The following is a 22,229-nucleotide window of genomic DNA, read 5'->3' on the forward strand; positions in this document are numbered from 1 at the left end:
GGGCAAAAACTTTTTTTTTATATATATCAACTGGCTCTGGAAAGTTAAACAGATTTGTAAATTACTTCTATTAAAAAATCTTAATCCTTTCAATAGTTATTAGCTTCTGAAGTTTTCTGTCTATCTGCTCAATGATGATGTCACGTCCCGGGAGCTGTGCATGATGGGAGAATATCCCCATAGGAACTGCACAGCTCCCGGGACGTGAGTCATCAGAAAGCAGTTAGACAGAAAAAAAAGGATTAAGATTTTTTAATAGAAGTAATTTACAAATCTGTTTAAAGGGGTACTCCGGCGAAAACCTTTTTTCTTTTAAATCAACTGGTGGCAGAAAGTTAAACATATTTGTAAATTACTTCTATTAAAAAATCTTAATCCTTACAGTACTTATCAGCTGCTGAATGCTACAGAGGGAATTCCTTTCTTTTTGGAACACTAATGACATCACGAGCACAGTGCTCTCTGCTGACATCTCTGTCCATTTTAGCAACCATGCATAGCAGATGTATGCTAAGGGCAGCATGGTGGCTCAGTGGTTAGCACTGCTGCCTTGCAGTGCTGGGGACTTGGGTTCAAATCCCACAAAGGACAACAATAAATAAAGCATTATTATTATTATAATAACGTCAGCAGAGGGAACTGTGCTCGTGATGTCATCAGAGAGCATTCTAAGGGTGCGTTCCCACAGGGCGTATACGCAGCGTATTTGACGCTGCGCAAAGTTTATGGCAGCAGCGGGAAATACGCTGCGTATCCCTTGCTCACTATACACACAGGGCTTTCCTGCGGCAGCCCTATGCGTGTAGTGAGTTTTGGAGGCGGGGCCGCGCGTCACAGTCACGCCGGCACACGGCCCCGCCTCCAAAACTCACTACACACATAGGGCTGCCGCCGGAAAGCCCTGTGTGTATAGTGAGCAAGGGATACGCAGCGTATTTCCCGCTGCTGCCGTAAAATTTGCGCAGCGTCAAATACGCTGCGTATACGCCCTGTGGGAACGCACCCTAAAAAGAAAATAATTTCCTCTAGTATTCAGCAGCTAATAAGTACAGGAAGGATTAAGATTTTTTAATAGAAGTAATTTACAAATAGGTTTAACTTTCTGCCACCAGTTGATTTAAAAGAAAAAAAGTTTTCACCGGAGTACCCCTTTAACTTTCCGGAGCCAGTTGATATATATAAAAAAAAGTTTTGGCCTGGAATACCCCTTTAATAAGGTCACTTTTGTGTCTTCTGCATCCTACAATAGTCAAGAAGCTCCCAACAGATTGTGGTAGTATTTGTAGCCTTGTAGGGCCTTTATTGTCCTTCGTATATGCAAGGTGTCACTGCAGTCGTCTTCCACAAGAGCTGTAGTTCAGAATGGAGTCATTCGGAGAGGTTATATTGTGTGACACTGCTATTGCAGTATATGGAACCAGCTTTTATAAGTCATTATGGCTCTGACCCCTTGGTGTCATATGCTCTCGTTCTTTCTATTCTTAGATTCCTTTTGTCATCCGAAACTGAAATTCAGCTAACACAATAGCACGTGTGGTTCAGGTCTTTCACATCAGAGCAACAAAGCCAAATATGGTATTGTCTGGTTATTGAGTATATGGTCCCAATGCATCATGGAGGAAACTATATGGGCTTTATTGTAATCCTATGGTATTGCAAGACAAACTTAGAGCACGTTTAGCCCATTGGGCTTTAGTGTCTTGCCTTAGTTCAGTGTAGGGCTGGGCGGTATACCGGTTCATACCGAATACCAAAATTTTTGGGCTGCACGATATGAATTTTTCCCATACCGCAGTACCGGTTGGGCCCCTCCCCCTTGGGAATGAATTATCAGCCCAGCGCAGCGCTGTCCCCACATCGGGGAACTAATCATGTTACCCGCCAACGCTGTTCTGCTCCCCCCCCCAATTAATTATCAGCCCAGCGGGGTACTACTCACATATGTCATCCGCAAGCACTGCCCTCCTCTTCTTTGTTGGTGGCTGCTGGTGCTGGAACTCTATACTGTACGCCAGTGGTCTCCAACCTGCGGACCTCCAGCTGTTGCAAAACTACAACTCCCAGCATGCCCGGACAGCCAACGGCTGTCCGGACATGCTGGGAGTTGTAGTTTTGCAACAGCTGGAGGTTCGCAGGTTTGAGACCACTGCTGTACGCTGTATCCCTATGCCCGGGCTGCAAAAAATTAAGAAAATAAACTTTAACTTACCTACGTCGGCCTTATACTGGGGATGGGAACATCGGACAGCCGTCAGCCTACCACCGGCCGGAGCGATGTCCCGCCCCGGCCAGTGATAGGCTGAGCCCACTGTCATGTAAGGAGCTCTGGCCGGCTTCTTACATGACAGTGGGCTCAGCCTATCACTGGCCGGGGCAGGACATTGGCTGACGGCTGTCCGACGTTCCAGTCCCTAGGAACAGCGTGTGGCCAACGTAGGTAAGTTAAAGTTTATTTTCTTTATCTTTTGCAGCCCGGGCATAGGAATACAGCGTACAGCAGTGGTCTCAAACCTGCGGACCTCCAGCTGTTGCAAAACTACAACTCCCAGCACGCCAGCGGCTCCCAACAAAGAGGAGGGCAGTCCTTGCGAGTGACATATGTGAGTAGTACCCCGCTGGGCTGATAATTAATTGGGGGGAGCAGAACAGCGCTGGTGGGTCACATGATTTGGGGGGGGGGGGAGCAGAACAGCGCTGGCGGGTCACATGATTTGGGGGGAGGGGGTTGAAAGAAATACTGTTATATACCGTGGAACCGCCATAAGTTACAAAAATACCGTGATACACATATTTGGTCATGCCGCCCAGCCCTAGTTCAGTGGTGTCCAAACTGCGGCCCTCCAGGTGTTGCAAAACTACAACAACTCCCAGTATGCCCCGACAACCAACGGCTGTCCGGACATGCTGGAAGTTGTAGTTTTGCAACAGCTGGAGGGCCAAAAGTTGCACACCACTGAACTAGGGCAAGACACTAAAGCCCAATGGGCTAAACATGATCTATGCTGATCAAGTCAATGGATATACAGGTGGCCCATACAGTGGCCCTACTTGTCAGTCCTCAACTAGAGATGGCTTTGAATTTGGACCTTGCAACATGTGCATAAGGTTTGTGTTTTATTGGATGCGTAACTATAGGGGTTGCATAGGAAACCCCTCTTTCCTCTTGTATGCATTTTCATATGACATGAAGCCTACCGCATAGTTACCAACATTTTACAATCTTAATCTGGAAATTTAAAGCGTACCTGTCTATGTGTCTAGCTTCTGTATTTAGCTCACAAATCCATCTGTTCTGCTGCTCACTCATTCTGACATCCACTGCTCAGGAAGGCAAGCATTGAGCCCACCCTCACTCACCATGCATTCACTTCCTCCCTGAGTCAGCTGTGCTGTGCTGGGTCTCTTCATCCAATCACTGCAGGCTGCTCTGTAACCTTCTCAGTATGATAGGACAGGAGTGAGCACAGAGGAGTGCTATTACTGCCCTCACTTCCTGGACTTCTGGATGGTATGGGGACCAGAGTGTTTTTTTTTTTTCCTCCTATTTTAAAAAAAAGGAGATTTTTTTAAATCAAGTATATAAGAAAGGTAATTTTTTTTGCCAAGATGTACAACATAAAAAAAGTTTTTGAGTCTTACAGTGCCTATTTAAAGGGGTACTCCACTCCCCAGCATTCGGAACATTTAGTCCTGAATGCTAGGTGCGGGCTTCGGGGTCACCACGCCCCCTCGTGATACCACGCCCCTCACTACTAGTGTTGCTCGCGAATATTCGCAATTCGAATTTTATTCGCGAATATCGCATATTCGCGAATTTGCGAATATTCGCGAATATAGCGCTATATATTCGTAATTACGAATATTCGTTTTTTTTTATTTTTTATTTTTTTCACAGTACACATCACAGTGATCATCCCTCTCTGCTTCCAGCTTGTGTGGTGTAAAGAAGGCTCTAATACTACTGTGTGAGACTGGCGTGCGAATTTTCGCATATATGAAATTCTGCGCATGCTAATATTCGCATATGCGAATTTCCGCTTATACAAAATTTTGTATATGCAAATTTTCGCATTTGTTAATTTTCGCACGTGCGAATATTCACATATGCGAAAAATAAAATGAGAATATTGCGAATATGCGGATATTCGTCCATATATTCGCGAATATTCGCGAATTCGAATATGGCCTATGCCGCTCAACACTACTCACTACATCACACCCCGACCCTTCAATGCAAGTCTATGGGAGGGGGTGTGACGCCCGTCACACCCCCTCCCATAGACTTGCATTGAGGGGGCGGGGCATGACATCACAAGGGAACTAGTGTTGCTCGCGAATATTCGCAATTCGAATATTATTCGCGAATATCGCATATTCGCGAATTCGCGAATTTCGCGAATATAGCGCTATATATTCGTAATTACGAATATTCGTTTTTTTTTTTTTTTTTTTTTTTTTTCTTGACAGTACACATCACAGTGATCACCCCTCTCTGCTTCCAGCTTGTGTGGTGTAAAGAAGGCTGTAATACTACTGTGCGAGACTGGCGTGCGAACATTCGCATATGCGAAAATTAGCAAATGCGAAAATTAGCATATGCTAATTTTCGCATATGCGAATTTACACATATGTTAATTTTCGCATACGCGTATTTTCGCATATGTGAAAATAAAACGAGATTATAACGAATATGCGAATATCCGCGAATATATGGCGAATATTCGTCCATATATTCGCGAATATTCGCGAATTCGAATATGGCCTATGCCGCTCAACACTAAAGGGAACGTGGCGACCCCCACAAAGCCCGCACCCAGCGTTCGAAGCTAAATGTTCCTCGGGAGTGGAGTACCCCTTTAAGCCAAACCAAAGGACACTTGGAAAACGTATGCTAATGCCTCAAAATACCCGTTTTTGGACAGGCTTTACACAAACCTTGTCCCTTTTGTGGTATAGTTTAGGCATAACTATGTTTTTGTGTTTATCCCCATTGCAAGACCCATTGGGAGCTGATAGAATATTTTTTGGACAGTTCTGTCAAAACATGGACTATAAGATTATAGTACTGAAGGGCATCTGTTTGGAAGCACCTTGAACATTGCTTCTGGTTATTCAGGATGACATTTTATGGGGTTCCACAGCTCCCACCATTGCATTGTGCCCATTTTCCATTAGAGGAGATGAAGTGGGCAGCCTGAGGGCCATGGTGAGTTGCGGTTTCAGCGATGTTGCTTTCTACAGTGCAGCTCCTGTAGATCGATGAATATCTTGTAATGAATTCTTAGTAAGCCCCCAAACTATGAGATCCATCAACACAGCAATAGTATCATATATGGTCAGAACAGTAGTTCTTCCTAGGATGCCATATTGTGGATACATTATATTTCAACCATTGGGGTCTTAACCAGGGATGTGCACACATAGACTTAAAGGGGTATTCCAGGAAAAAACTGGCTCAAGAAAGTTAAACAGATTTGTAAATTACTTCTATAAAAAAAATCTTAATCCTTTCAGCACTTATGAGCTTCTGAATTTAAGGTTGTTCTTTTCTGTCTAAGTGCTCTCTGATGACACCTGTCTCGGGAACCGCCCAGTTTAGAAGAGGTTTGCTATGGGGATTTGCTTCTAAACTGGGCGGTTCTCGAGACAGATGTCATCAGAGAGGACTTAGACAGAAAAGAACAACCTTAACTTCAGAAGCTCATAAGTACTGAAAGGATTAAGATTTTTTTAATAGAAGTAATTTACAAATCTGTTTAACTTTCTGGAGCCAGTTGATGTATATATAAAAAAAACTTTTTGCCTGGAATACCCCTTTAATCCTTCCAATAATTATCAGCTGCTGTAGTTGAGTTGTTCCTTTCTGTCTGGCAACAGTGCTCTCTGCTGACATCTCTGCTTGTCTCGGGAACTGTACAGAGTAGAAGAGGTGTGCTGTGGGAATTTGCTTCTACTCTGGACAGTTCCCGAGACAGGTGTCATCAGAGAGCACTTAGACAGAAAAGAACAACTCAACTTTAGCAGCTCATAAGTCCTGAAAGGATTAAGATTTTTTTTATAGAAGTAATTTACAAATCTGTTTAACCTTGTTGATATAGAAAAAAGTTTTTTTCCTGGATAACCCCTTTAAAAGGAAGCCCTTTTAATTCACCTGCCCTGTAATGCCATCACTGATTGGGACCTTCGTGGGGTGATGCGGGTCTCATTCAGCTGACATGACTGCTGGAGGTCCCTTACCTCAGGAACTGTGTTCTGTTAACATATGTATGGTTTTTACAAACATTTTTTAATTAGAAGTGCCCTTTTTCTCTACTTGAGCCCCTTCCTCCCCCCCCCCCCCCCCCCCCCCAAATGTCTGTGCACATCCGTGGTCTTGATTATTGGCATATACAGTAAGCCAGGGCATGGCTGGTGTTGGCATGGGTTCTTGTCAAATTCAATGGAAAAGTTTTTAGAAGTATGATGAGTTTATATAATGCATATTCCCGATTGTGGGATCATTGAAATGTGGACAAGGTCGCGCAGTCTTGGTGACAGGATGACAATTCCTGACCTTGAGACGAAGCCATCTTTCCGCACCCCCTCTCTTTATCTTGCAGCCTCTCAGCTTATGCTCATTTGTCACCCTCTGTGACTAATAACTCGCAGGATCTTTCTGTAAATTGCATCATTGGTATTCATAGAACAGAATTGTAAAAGTCTTTGTGCATTTCCAGTCATTGCATTTAGACTCATGAGTAGAAATTGAAAGAATAAGAACATTTTGATTTGGGAATTATTTATCTTGTCTTGTTAGTTTTATATTTTTCAGTAGATGTGAAAATATTAACCTGTTGCAGTACTAACCAATAAAATCGAGTAATATATCAAAGGTGACTTCCCACATTGATAGTAGAGGTCCCCAACCCAGTCCTCAAGGCCACCAACAGTACAGCATACGATTTGTTCCCTGTTCTATTTCAATGGAGTTCCCGGAAAAACCCAGAATGTTGGTGGGCCTTGAGAACATGGTTGGGGACCACTACAGTGACCCAAAAAAATGGAGTCTATTAATTAATACATATGCAAATTTCTCTCCAAAGTTAATGATATATTCATATAGGAATATAAGGAACCCAACAAACCTTAATTTTTTGGTTGCTTGCTCTGCTTTATGTTCGGATCTCTACTGCAACAATTTTCGAGTTTATTAGTGGTTATGCAGCTATTCATGCAATCTCCATGAATTATATAAAACATATCTGAAAGCAGTTTTAACTCTACAAATATATTTTAGGAAAAAAAATTCATGTTGTGGCTCAGATACAGGAACCTAACCTTGTTGTTGGTGGCTTTGCCTCAATAGCCCCTCAATTTTCAGGTCAACTGGAGATAATACTCAACTAAGAATCACAGTTTCTTGAGGAATTCTTGGAAGCCATGACCTTCACAGTCAATGAAATGTCACCTACCATTCCTCACATCTACCCACCGTTCGCTTTGTTCTCTAAACTGAGCTCAAAAACCTTGTTTTTGAGCAGCCAAAAGAATTGACAGAGTAGGCACAATTTATGGATAAAAAAAAAAAAATGCCTGTCTCTTTAAATTGAACGACCAGTTGGTATAGGCCTGTGTTCTTATAGCTGTTTATTTGAAATCTATCATGCTATAATTTAAAGGGGTACTCCGCTGCTCAGCGTTTGGAACAAACTGTTCTGAACACTGGAGTCGGCAGCTTGTGACGTCATAGCCCCACCCCCTCATGATGTCACGCCCCTTCAATGCAAGTCTATGGGAGGGGACGTGACGGCCATCACGCCCCCTCCCATAGATTTGCACTGAGGGGGCGGGGCTGTGACATCACAAGCTGCCGGCTCCAGCATTCTGAACAGTTTGTTCCAAACACTGAGCAGTGAAGTACCCCTTTAAGAACTGAGCATGGTGAGTCTATTGCAAAACCACTGCCATAGTTCCAAGAGAGCTTTAACGGATTAAGGTGCCTCTACACATAAGAACAAAGTCGGGCAGACTTGCCGATATCAACAGGGTCTATGGTTGACCATCGTGGGGTGTCTACTGGGTGTGTTGACTCTTCCATGACAGACGATGTAAGAAGAATCGGGCATGTTGAATTTCATTGCCCAATCTCTATGTTCTCAAGGGAGATAAGCCATCATCAGAGGTGTCTGCCATCCACTTATTTCTCTCTCCCCATTAACATCGCACTCACACTTGGCTGAACCAAGAGTGTTTGTATATTCCAGAGTGGTCCAAGGTGTAGGGCCACCATTATTTCTACAGGCCAAACAACCACCTATCATGTCATTATGGTCTTTATGTAATTTTTACTCTAACCTATGGTTTTCAACACTCATTCCTCTTCCACCATTGCCTCACTTTCCCTACTATGTGCGTATATATATATATATATATATATATATATATATATAAAATACAAAATAGAGCAGCACTACCAGAGACCTTGGTTCTAGGTCCAACAGACGGATGCAAAAATAGGATGGCTTGAAAATGGTGGTGTGAGACCACAGAAACATTGCCTTTTGTGTATTTTCCTGGAATAAAGCTACCTCACATTGTTACTCCTGAGTGCTGTGGTCGCCTTCCTATTTTTGCATATATATATATATATATATATATATATATATATATATATATATATATATATACATACATATGGTATAGGTCAAAGAAAGAAGTAAGCGGACTTCCATATGCGAAAAAGGCTGTGGTCTTTATTTAGGTCATCAGCAGTGCAACGTTTCGGCTACAATCTAGCCTTTGTCAAGCTTGACATGCTTGACAAAGGCTAGAATGTAGCCGAAACGTCGCACTGCTAATGACCTAAATAAAGACCACAGCCTTTTTCGCATATGGGAGTCCGCTTACTTCTTGCTGTGACCTATACCATATGGATGTTGTGATTCTGGACTGGTTACCCAGATGGTCACGTGCATAGGAGCTGGGACCGGTGCTGTCTTCCTATCTGGATATATATATATATATATATATATATATATATATATATACAACAAAATCAAGAGGTATGGGGAGCACCGTGAAACAGGATTCAAGATCCACGTGGGTGCCAGGCTCCGGGAACAGACCAATTCCCACAAAGTATAGATAAAAGGTAGAAGCGGCACTCCGGCTTGTAGGTGAAATAATCACAAAATTTATTCACACATCTGTGCAGGCAACGTTTCGGCTCGACAATAGAGCCTTTCTTTCTTTGAGAAAGGCTCTACTGTCGAGCCGAAACGTTGCCTGCACAGATGTGTGAATAAATTTTGTGATTATTTCACCTACAAGCCGGAGTGCCGCTTCTACCTTTTATCTATCTATATATATATATATATATATATATATATATATATATATATATATATATATACATATACAGGGGTCAAGTCCTGGGAAAAAAGTGTGGGGACTCAACCAAGATCTCCACTCAATTGCTGATCCTGCGGTGCTTTTGCTAATGGAAACAGTGCGGGAACTCCGTTCCCATGCGTTCCATTCCTGCAGGACTTGAGCCATATATATATATATATATATATATATATATATATATATATATATATATATATATATGTATATATGTCACATGGTTCAGGCCTGCAGACTTATCCCATAATAGCGCAGTGATTTTATCACGGCATACACGCTTAATTCTTCACGCTAAGTCACATCTGTTTACTTTCATACAAGTAAGGAAAGATATTACAAACCCTGAAACACGATTGTAAAATCCTGTCTTTTTTTTTTATTTATTTTTTATTTATGGAATCTGTGCACAATTTCTCATGCCAAAGTCTAAGTGTTAAAATCAAATACTGTTTTATGGATACTCGCTAATCCCTATTGCCTGCAACCAGTTCATAGATGCAATATATTTCCAAAGCTCAAACGGCTTTAGCTGTCCCACTGTACTGAGTCATACATCGTGTATGGTGAGCAAGGCAAAGCAGTCTGCAGCTGTTTAAGGGGATTGAAACTCGATTCTGGGTAATGTTGCTGTGGGAGGCAAAAAATTGGGAAAACCTATATATCACTACAGCAGCTTTTTACTTTTACTCAAAGTTTGGAGGTTAATATATGAAACTATATATATATAGCGAGTCACAAATAATGTCAGTGATGCAAATAGCTTCATATACAAGTCTAGAATTTTGAGAAAAACTTACTTTTTAGGAGTAATTCGGGTCATATAATATTTAACTGCACCGGCAACACTAAGGCTGGGTTCACACTACGTTTTTGCCATACTGTTTTCAATCCGTTTTTCTAAAGAAAACCGTATGACAAAAAACGGATGGAACAGTATGGAAAAAAGTAAACCGTATGCGTTTTTAAACAGTATACTGTTTTTAAAAGTGCATACAGTTCCGTCAGTTTTTATAGAAAAAAAAACCATAAGTTTTTGAAAATGTTGTCCATTTTTAATGGGAGGGGTCTTGGGTGGGGACTTTAGGATTCAAATGCGCATGTGCAAAGTAAAAACGTATACGTTTTCCCGTATGGAACCGTATACATGTGCATTTCCCATTGACGTCCATGTTAAAAAAAACGTATGCGGTTGCAGTACGGTTTTTAAACCGGAGACAAAATCGTGGTCAACCACAGTTTTGACTCCGGTTTAAAAACCGTACTGAAACCCCATAAGTTTTTTTAACATGGACATCAATGGGAAACGCACATGTATACGGTTCCATATGAGAAAAACGTATACGTTTTTACTTTGCACATGTGCATTTGAATCCAAAAGTCCCCACCCAAGACCCATCCCATTAAAAATGGACAAAATTTTCAAAAACGTACGGGTTTTTTTTCTATAAAAACTGACGGAACTGTATGCACTTTTAAAAACAGTATACTGTTTAAAAACGCATACGGTTTTCTTTAGAAAAACAGATTGAAAACAGTATGGCAAAAACGTAGTGTGAACCCAACGTAACACGTATCAACTTAGGAGTGTCACTGAATGGACGCATGAGTTGACTTTCCAGGCACTAGGTTGGTGATAGGGTTCATGGCCATGAAGGTTCACAGACTCCTGAGTTAGACATAGCGCCTGCAAAAAAGGTTATTGGTTGGTGGCCCAGGTTACTCTTAGTCCAACTCCTAGTCAGTGTTTACTGAAACATGGAAAACCTTACTACCGTCTTAGTAGTTTAAAAAAATAAGGCTTATAGCAGGGATATAGGTATGGGTTGAACATAGTTCTCCCAAAAAGACCTGCAAATCCAGAGCAGAAGCACCAAATAGGACAGAAGTCTTGTTTGGTTCTTCTCTAAATTTGCAGGTCTTTTCTGGATACCTATGTTCCTCCCAAAAAAAAAAATGTATATGCAAAGCAACTCTCTCATACCACCTTTTTTCAGGCATGAAAGAGCTGCTATGCATATCTGTTTTTCCCAGAATTCCCAGCAGAACATCAAAGACCTATAGGCCTCTATGCATCTGTATGACACTCTGCTCAAGGAGAACCTTTACTCCTTAGGACACTTAATCCATATAGTACTTACCTGAAACATCTCTCTATTAGAGATGTCGCAAATTGTTCGCCGGCGAACAGTTCCCGGCGAACTTAGCATGTTCGCGTTCACATCACCGGGCAAACATTTGTGAAGTTTGATTCGCCCCCTATACTTTAACATTGCGGTAAACTTTGACCCTGTGAGCCAGAGTCAGCAGACACATTACAGCCAATCAGCAGCAGTCCCTCCCTTCTAGACCCTCCTACCTCCTGCAAGGACGCCATTTTACCTTCATTCAGCATGCTGCAGGCTTAGAAAGTGGAGGGACAGAGAAGCTGCTCCTGCTGTAATAGGGAAAGCGATAGCTAGGTTGCTGCTAGGTGGTGTATTCACTTTACTTCTAAAGCACTAGTGTAACATCTGCTTTAAGGACAGCACCCAAAAAAGCCCTTTTTAGGGCTGAAAGATATCAGTCCGTGTGTCTTGCAACAGCTGGAGGCACCCTGGTTGGGAGGGAACCGTTGGTTAAAAGGGGTACTCCAGTGTAAAACTTAAGTTCCTTCAATCAACTAACTACAGTATTAAAAGGGCTATAAGTTCAGTCAGTGTGTCTGGAAACTGCTGGAGGCAGTGAAATAAAACCACTGCTGCTTAAAGAGGGGCTCTAACTATGTGCTGCCTAATATGGGTGAATCTATGTGCTGCCTAAAGGGGGGCTCTATGTGCTGCCTAAAGGGGGGCTCTAACTATGTGCTGCCTAACATGGGGGAATCTATGTGCTGCCTAAAGGGGGGATCTAACTATGTGCTGCCTAAAGGGAGGCTCTACCTATGTGCTGCCTAAAGGGGGGCTCTAACTATGTGTTGCCTAATATGGAGGAATCTATGTGCTGCCTAATGGGGGGATCTAACTATGTGATGCCTAAAGGGGGGCTCTATGTACTGCCTAAAGGGGGCTAAAGCACGTTATTCCAATGAATTTAGGAATAATAGGTTATTTATGCCCTTTATGGATTAAAAACAGACTCTGCATCAACTATGTAATTTTCCATGGGAGTTTTGCCATGGATCCCCCTCCAGCATGCCACAGACCAGGTATTAGTCCCCTTGAAACAACTTTTAAATAACTATTGTGGCTAGAAAGAGTCCCTGTGGGTTTTAAAATTTGCCTGCCCATTGAAGTCAATGACGGTTCGCCCGGTTCGCTGGTTCGCGAACATTTGCGGAAGTTCGCGTTTGCCGTTCGCGAACCGAAAATTTTATGTTTGCGACATCACTACTGTCTATCTATCTCCATCTTGTTTTCTATGAACCAATTTCTGGATGATTCCCTGTTAAAGCACAAACTAGAGGTATCATTGATGTAGGTTTAGAATCCAACTGGACAATTTCAGGAGGCAGTTACTTATTGTTTAGTAGCCAAGAAGAGACTTTCTGATTCTTATCAATGGAACAAAACCCAAAAAGCCTGATTTCCACATGAACATTTTAAGCAAAAATCACTGTCTGAACATTAAGATTTGCACAGCCCTGTTTTAGAGATTTAATGGAACTTTGTGGTACCCAGAATTTATCCCGTAGTTAAAATAGAAGCAGAATGTCTAAAATACATCGTCTATATACCCGTAATCCTGTCTATCTGCCAAATAATGGAGTATCTCTTTGAAATTGTTTGCTAAACACAAAGTCATCATAAAATTTTAAAAACAGCTTCTCCCGCCAAGTAACTTTATTCGTTCTCTGAAGTAACAGGAAGAATAGTAGGTTTTCATAATGGCATTCAGTTGGCTGTAAATCATAGCCTTGCCTTGGTTTAATATTGTTATATATTCATATTTTGAACCCTTATGCCTCCATGAGAAAACTGCTGAGCTTTTTTTTCTGTAAGTTATTAAAAAGGAATTTGTTGCCTGGCATTTCATTTCAGGAGGTGAAAATTCTTTTTCACAGCTGTTTTGCTTAAGTGACAAAGTGGCCATATCTTGTCCATAGCCAGCAGAAAAGTAGTTTATCTCCTGGCTCCACACCGTGATGCTGCTCTCTTTTTTTTCCCAAGCAGAATGATTATATCGTGGTTGGGTAATAAACCAATGCAGAATACAGCCATGGAGTAAATATCTCGTTCAAGGAACAAATCACCGGCAAGATCTTTCTGACATTTCGCTGCTGTATTCATAGGGAGTGGAAATCAGAAGACGGTATAATTAAATAGCGTTTTTACCTGCAATCTCTAGTAAATATAACATTTTGAGTCATCTTCCTTTGAAAACTTGTTGAATTTCTATTCATATGGTTCTTCTTTGAGTCTGTTTTGGATAAGCTGGAAGTTGACTATACAGTGAAGGAAAAAATTATTTGATCCCCGCTGATTTTGTACGTTTGCTCACTGACAATGGTCGGTTTATTTAAACACTGAGAGACTGAATAAGAACAAAAAAATCAAATAAGCTATGAACTGATTTGGATTTTATTTAGTAAAAATAAGTATTTGGTCAACAAGATTTATGGCTTCTAGGTGTCTTATATGGGTGATGAGTTGAGATTAGGAGCACTCTCTTAATCTCAGCTTGTTACCTGTATAAAAGACACCTGTCCACAGAAACAATCAGATTCCAAACACCCCTCCATGGCCAAGACCAAAGATCTGTCCTAGGATGTCAGGGACAAGATTGTAGACCTACAAAAGGCTGGAATGAACTACAAAATCTTCGCCAAGCAGCTTGGTGAGAAGTTTACAAAAAAATTGTGAATCTCCCTCAGTCAGGGGCTCCATATAAGATCTCAGCTCATGGAGTTTCAATGATCATGATTATAGTGAGGAATCTGCCCAGAACTACCTAGGAAGATCTTGTCAAAGATGGCAAAGTAGCTGGGACCATAGTCACCAAGAAAACAATTGGTGACACACTTGACTGTGGGGGACTGAATTTCTGCAGTGCCCGCAAGGTCCTCCTGCTCAAGAAAGCACATGTACAAGCCCGTCTGAAGTTTGCCAATAAACCTCTGATTCATTCAGAGGTTCATTGGCATACTTCAGACATGGGTTGAGGTAGAATCTGTAAGAAGTTGAGGAAAGAAGATTAAAAATATATATCTTTGACCTATGGAGAAAATTACTGGGAGACAAGGTAGTCGGTGGTACATTGGAAACCAAGTCTTAGTACTATAATAGAAATCCATGGAGTATTGCCTAAAAAAAAATCTCCATACACCATTTGGCCTTTTTCTATAATAAGCAATCCCTTATCCCCTGGGCTTTGTCAAAGTCATCTCAAGCTCAAGTCAGTCTTCATACACCAACTTTGTCTCTTTAACGAGAAGCAGTACCCCTTTCCCCTAGCTACTATAATGACTAGGACAGTGGTCTCCAAACTGTGGACTTTCAGATGTTGCAAAACTACAATGCTCGGAGTTTCACAACAACACTTTTTGAGGACCTAGGAGAATCAGCCTGTCCCATGTTCCTGAACAATGTTAATTAAAAGGGGTATTCCGGTGTTTATACGTCCTTTGGATAGGCCATGCCCCCTCCCATAGACATGAATGGAGGGGGCGTGGTGTGATGTCACTAGGGGGGCGTAACCGTGATGCCACGTCCCCATCTCGGAAGCAGCACCCAGCACAGAATGCTGGGGGCTGCACTAAGATCGCGTGGGACCCTGCGATCATAAATCTAATCCCATATCCTTTGGATAGGGGATAAGATGTATAACCCGGAATACCCCTCTAACTTCTCTCCATGTAGTTTATTTCTATGTTTCTTTTGGGGGTGTAGAAAACGATGACAGCTCATCTATTAGCAAGTCCTTTTAATGGTCAGACACCCTTGTCATATTTAACTTCGGGTATTTGTTCTGTATTTTATTTTTACTTTGCTTTGGTCATTTTCCACCAGGGAAGGGCATGTCCTAATTTTAGTCTCCTGCCCTACCCCGTGTAGAATGAGGTGTGTTCATGCTTCACTGCTGAGTTGCTGGAACAATAAAGTCCTAAATGCATCTAAAGACAGGCCGTAAACACTTGTAAACACTTGTTTTGTATCTATGAAGATAGGCTTAAAGGGAAACTCCACAAAGAAGATTTTTATTGACTGTTGCTGCTAAGAACCACTGTGAGCTGTAAGGACCTAATATGTTCTCCTACAAGTCATAAATCACTATGGTGGCAATAGTAAGCAGACTTTACCAAAAGTCAATATAGGTGGATATCCTAGAGAAAATATATTTTATTATAGTAGTCATGTCACATTCTATAGGTATAGGGTAAGTATAGGGAGATGTTGTGCAAGGAACTATGCAAAAGAGACTACATTTTTTACTATTCATGGCCAGAGAACGCCGTTGTATCTTCTTGTAGGCCTACAGGTGTCTAACCCTCAGAGTCCTGACTGTGTCATAGTTGGATTTTTATATGGTGGAGCATTCTGTTTTTTTAAGCAGAGCAGGACACCTCTTTCTTTCCATCTCGCTGGTTTTTGTGTTTTTTTCTCCTTACTTTTAGACTGTTTTGATGCTGACTTGCGCTATTTCACAGCATGTGGGGCATCTTTGCAGACCAGGTTGGGTCACAACTTCCAATGTCCTTGAAATTGAACAAAGTTGTAGTTTTTTATCTAAGTTGTATGCTCTTATTTTTAATCAATTCAACTTAAAGGGGTACTCTGCCCCTAGACATCTCATCCCATATCCAAAGGACAGGGAATAAGATGTCTGATCTTGGGGGTCCTGCAGTTGGGACTCCCATAATCTCTGTTTAGCACCTGGCGTTCATTTAGAATGCTGGGTGCAGGCAACGGGGTTGTGACGTCATGCCCACTTGTGACGTCATGCCATGCCTCCTCGATGCAAGTCTATGGGAGGGGGCATGGCGGCCGCCACCCCCTTCTCCCATAGACTTGCATTGAGGGGGGGAGACGTGACGTCACAAGGGGCGTGTCCGTGATGTCACGACCCCTGCCGCCAGCTCCAAGCGTTTGGAACAAAATGTTCTAAATGCTGGGACAGCGGAGTACCCCTTTAAAGAATAGGCACAGTAGGTTTCTGGATGTTGAGGGTATTGGGGTTAGTGCACCAGGAAAAGGAGTTTTTTTAAATATTTTCATTGAGCTTAGTGGGGGTAAAAGTGCAAATGCGTCAAACAAAAGGATGTGGTCTATTGCAAGCCCTTCTTCAAAATGAGAGAGGCTACCAATAACTTTCCCTTCCAGGCTGGAAGGCACCTACAAGGGACCAGGATCTACATCCCCCTTCACCGAAGTTTAGGAAGGACCAATGTTGCTCTTGGCTTCCAACTGGCTTCTTGGCTGCCAATCCAAGTTGAGCCAACGAGCCAACAGCGTAGAATTCCTGCTCAAGACTTCCCTAAAGAAAGAGACATCCCAAAAGGGAATATTACTCTGAAAAGTCCTTGTGAACACAGTGACAAGAAAGTAAATAAATAAATCAGATGTGCGCTGGTGAAATTCAGGCCGGGCATTTAGTAGGATCTATAAAAATTCCCCGTAAGGTGTGTGCTTAGAAGGGTTGACTGAAGTGAGTGCAAAGTGCTTTCACTCAGTTGGGGTCCCATACTCAGTTACGACAGGGGTCACCACTCCCAGGGCACTTCTGCACTTTGGCTCTAGTCCTGCCGAAAACTTTATGGCCGGATTCGGAGGTCTGGGTTACACCACATGTGGTTCTCTGTTCTGCCTTGGAGATCTGCTACACCACCAACTAACAGAACAGATACTACACTTGATCTTAAATGGGTACTCTGCTGCTCAGCGTACGGAACAAAATATTCCGAAAGCTTAGAGCCTACCCCGGGGGCTTGTGACGTCACGGCCCCTCCCTATCAATGCAAGTCTATGGGAGGGGGTGTGGCGGCCACCACGCCCGCTCCCATAGACTTTTGGGGAGGGGCGTGACGTCACGAAGGGGGCAAGACCATGACGTCACAAGCCCCCGGCGCAGGCTCTAAGCATTCGGAAAAAACTTTTCCATACGCTGAGCAGCGGAGTACCCCTTTTAAGGTAGAAAGAGTTATTCTGGATCAGAATAATATGGCTACTTTCTTTCAAAAACACTGTCCACAGGTTATGTGCTCTAGTACAGCTCAACTACATTGACGTGAATGCGTCTGAACTGCAATTCACCACAGAATCTATAGACATTTATGGCATTATTATTAGAAGAAAGAAGCCATGTCTTTCAAAATCTGGACAACCCCTTTAAGTCAAGAGAAATGGGCTGAGTATATGTCTACGTAATGTGAAATGTTCCTCTAGAGTTAAAAAAAAAAAACACTCTCTGTAGCCACTTTCTACACTGGCTTATAGATGAAGGCCCTGGATGAGGTTCAGAATTCTGATAATTTTGGACTCTCCTAAAAACCTATTTCAAAATGAGTTTCCTAAAACAGCCAAACCCCCTTAAGGTCACCAGTAATTTTAGTAAATACATAGCCTACAAATTGTATTTACACTCACACATTCAATGGTCCATTAAAGCAGATTGGTTTATTTTGTTTCAAAGTATTTTTTTTTTTTTTATTGTCTTTGTTCCCTGAAACTGCAAGTGAATATGTAAATTTCATTGTTAAGGCAGTGTTACATATTACAGGTAAGGGAGCTCGCTGTGGCATCGGATCTCGTATAACGCAGATTGCTTCTAATGGGCTGTGAAACTAAACAGTTCCTGAAATCTCTTGGTGCAAATGATAGCTTAAAACTGTGCCATCTCCGCTCCCTCGTATGCAATAGGATTAAGCAGTTTTATTGGTGTAGTAAAAAAAAAGCGCTATCAAATTAGCCGTGTCTATAAAGTAAAATGTTTTCCTTCTTGCATTTAGACCACCACCTCTAGATGGTTGTGGAATTGATTTTCTAATGTTGGACGATACAGGTAGAGGAGCTCATGGAATTAAAAGTAATTGAGCAATAGGGACACAGTTTTGAAACCTTCCATCTGGGGTCTTTTTTTTTACGCTGGCCATAGGCTGTGGCCTGACCATTCTCCAGTCTGCTGACTGCACTACATCACAGTCTAGGTTTGACCCTTTGCCTGTCCTTACTTTGTTTTGCCTCTGATTTTGTACTGTGCTGCCTCCTTGGTTCTGACCCTCTGGTTTATTTCCATTTACTCTTTTTCTTTTGATTCTGTACTGTCCTTGCCCTGTGTTATTGACCTAGAATGTTTAACAACCCAACATGTAGATCAGCAAAAGGGGCCGCCAACTGTCCAAGAAGGTAGGGACAGTATTTGGGGCTATATCCAGATTGCACTGTTCCCTACCAAGCCATGAGGTCACAAGCCTCCAGCACTGCACCCGATGCTCTAAATGAAGCGGCGTGAATCTCCAGCGGTGGGACTCTCCAGCGACGGGTCCCCAGCGATCAGACATCTCATCCCCTATCCTTTGGATAGGGAATAAGATGTCTAGGGGCGGAGTACCCCTTTAATTTCAATAGACAATTTAATAAACAAGAACCTGTCCTGGTGACACACTTGACCATCTGAATAGTTACTGCTACAGCAAAGTGAATTAGAAGTCTCTAGCCGATCCTGGTGTACACTGAAGATCTGTCTTTCTTGAGTAGGCATCTAGTAAAGACTGGTGGCATGTATGTACTTTTCACCTTTGACAGTGTTGTCCAGTGTAGAACCTAGAATATGTCCACATTAGTTGTTGTCTTTGACCGGTGATGGTCTAGTACCTCTATAGAGATAATATCAGATCCAGGGACCATAGCAATATTATCTGGAGTTATTCATGGTGGACAAACCTGTTAAGTAGTAAAACTTTTAATTTTGAATATAGAAGACCCACATAAGTTTTGGTCAAATACTAAGTTTCAATATTCTGGTTAAAGGGGTACTCCGCCCCTAGATATCTTATCCACTATCCAAATGATGGGGGATAAAATGTCTGATCCCCCGGCTGGGGACCCCCGCAATCTCCCTGCTGCAACCGGCGTTTGTTTAAAGCGTCGGGTGCAGTGCCGTAGGCTCGTGACGTATCGGCCACGCCCCCTCAATGGAAGTCTATGGGAGGGAGTGTGACAGCCGTCATGCCCCCTCCCATAGACTTGCATTTAGGGGGCATTGCCATTACATCACGAGTGGTGAGATACCTTGACGTCACGAGCCTCCGCCCCACATCGCCAGTCATCCAGCACGAAGCAAAGTTTGCTCCGTGCACCAGATGTCTGGGGTGCCGCAGTCAAGATAGCAGGGGACCCCCGCGGCGGGACCCCCGCAATCAGACATCATAAAGATGTCAAGGAGCAGAGTTCCCCTTTAAGTTGGTTCTAGAGGACATGAAGAACATGGAGGGGATGATACCGAAAGACGTCTAGTTAACAAAGGGTCGACTCCTTTAAGAGAACCATATGAATCCTATTTCTTCTATAATAATCTATAACAGAATAGATGACATAATTACATTTTTGGTAGCGATTGGTCGACGGCAAGCAGACAGGAGACATCTCCATCTCTCTGAAGAACAAAACAAAACATTGACTTGCACCTGAGCTATATGATTGCACATTGCAAGAATTCGGAGCTGTATTCCCTGGGTGGACAGATTGATGTATTAGTAGCCTAAACTCTCAGACATTTTGGCACGGTTTCCAATGTGTGTAGTGTCTGATCTGTAGCCACCTAACTCCCTGTAATTATTTTATTGTGTGCTTCATGGAGGTTCAGGGGGGCTTAGCTACAGAAGTGTCCTTTGAGGGGAAGTCTGTTTTTCGTAACTTTACATGATCCACAAGCTGGACGTAAGACTTTGCTGTAATCCCGATAATGTAAATTTAAGACAGATAAGCGCTAATGCTCTCTGTAAATGATTTCCTTTGAAAGTCTAAACTGATATTTCATTTCCCCCATATTAGACTGGGTTCACACCACGTTTTTGCAATACAGTTCCCGTTCACGTTTTCAATTTGAAAACCGTACGGAACCATATTGAAAACCGTGTCCATTGACTCTCCATTGAAAACCATATGCCAAAAGATGCAGCAGATTGTGTCCATTTTGCATCCTGTACGGTTTTGTCAGTTTTTTTCCCCATACCCAAAACTGTAGCCTACCACGGTTTTAGGTCCGGGTGAAAAACCGCATTGAAACGTATACTTTTTTTTTTTTTATAACATGAGTCAATGGGGACCGTATAGAATCATAAGTGCGTACGGTTCCATCCGGTTTTCACCATACAATTTTTTGAATTTGCACAGTTTTGTCTTGGAATTTCAATCAAACAAGTGAAACTTTATTTATAATGGAGTGAAAAGTTAAAAACGTATATTTTTTTTCTTAAAAAACAGATGAAACCGGACATTATTTTTCTAACTTTTTAGAGCAACTCCTCTTCTGGAGGATATGTCCTGTTTTACATTGTCAACTTTTTTAAAGTAATTGTCTAGTTTAGAGAACATATTGTCATATACCCTATTAGGAAATTTTGCATTAAAGGGGTACTCCGGTGGATAACATATATATATATATTTTTCAAACGGATTAGAATTTGTACACTTGTTTTGATACAGTTTAGTCCGGTTTTAAGGAATCCGTTTTTTTTTTTAATCAAAAACCTGATTCGGGAACTGTATTGCAAAAACGTGGTGTGAACCCAGCCTTACATGGGTCCTGGAAGATGACTTATGGGGAGTCATTTAATGGGGGGGGGGGGTCAAAATGTAGAGTGTAAAGCATTGTCTATACAGTCCAGACCCGGTGCTGGCTATTGTCGGCTGGCTGAGCTTGTATTAGTAATCAGATTTTAATAGAAAATAAAGCAGAGAACTCTGTTAAAATGGCTGTCTAGATTAGAAGATACATTTTCTTATACACCTTGTTCGGAAATTCTGAGGAGGGTGAAGAAGATCTTTTGGCCACAGCTTGAAAGAGCAACTCCTCTTCTGGAGGATATGTCCTGTTTTACATCGTCAACTTTTTTTAAAAGTGATTGTTTAGTTTAGAGAAAATATTGTCATATACCCTATTAGGAAATTTTGCATTAAAGGGGTACTCCGGTGGATCACATATATATATATATTTTTTAAATCAACAGGTGCCAGAAAGTTAAACAGATTTGTAAATTACTTCCATTTAAAAATCTTAATCCTTCCAGTACTTATCAGCTGCTGTATACTTCAGAGAAAGTTCTTTTCTTTTTGAATTTTTTTTTTTGTCTGACCACAGTGCTCTCTGCTGACACCTCTGTCCATGTCTGGAACTGTTGGGAGAAGGATAGGTTTGCTATGGGGATTTGTTCCTGCTCTGGACAGTTCCTGATATGGACAGAGGTGTCACTATGCAGGTAACAGGCAATCCGTTAATTTAAAAGGGAAGTGGTAATACTTAATTTCACCTGTTGGGATGCTGCAGGGAAATTAATTGCATATTGTCATGTTTTCACCCAGCTGATCACTAAGGGTCTCAGCAAGGGACACTTTGTCATCAAGTAACAAGTAAAAATGTTCAAAATCAAGAAACCCTGTAAGGAGTAAGATAAGGACATGTATAAAAAGCTGGGAGGGGAGTGGGCGATCATATTCGTTTTTATAAAATGGTGATTGCCCCCCTGTTCCGGACAGATAAGGCTTGATATCCCCTCTTGCTACTATGTCAGATGGGTGGGACGGCATAATACTGTGTGTACTGTACTTCCTATGACAGGCACGTTTTCAGCTCCAGACAGCGCTCAGACAGCAGCAGTTCACTAAACACTTGCCATTAAAGGGGTACTCTGGTGGAAAACATTTTTTTTT

General features: G+C 42.0%; 1 protein-coding gene across 6 annotated transcripts in view; it reads left to right on the forward strand.

Annotated features, from left to right (window-relative positions):
- Nucleotides 1-22,229, forward strand: part of TSPAN9 (tetraspanin 9) — a 468,673-nt gene that overhangs the window by 161,093 nt on the left and 285,351 nt on the right. The window contains exon 1 of one of the 6 annotated variants that reach the window (XM_056517270.1): nt 5,075-5,206. The exons of the other annotated variants lie outside the window; for them this stretch is intronic. The gene's annotated coding sequence lies outside the window, so the exon portion shown is untranslated. Of the gene's footprint in view, nt 1-5,074; nt 5,207-22,229 lie in introns of those variants that run through there. 6 annotated transcript variants of the gene reach the window in all.

This window comes from Hyla sarda, chromosome 4 (assembly GCF_029499605.1).
Source record: "Hyla sarda isolate aHylSar1 chromosome 4, aHylSar1.hap1, whole genome shotgun sequence".
Classification (NCBI taxonomy): domain Eukaryota; kingdom Metazoa; phylum Chordata; class Amphibia; order Anura; family Hylidae; genus Hyla; species Hyla sarda.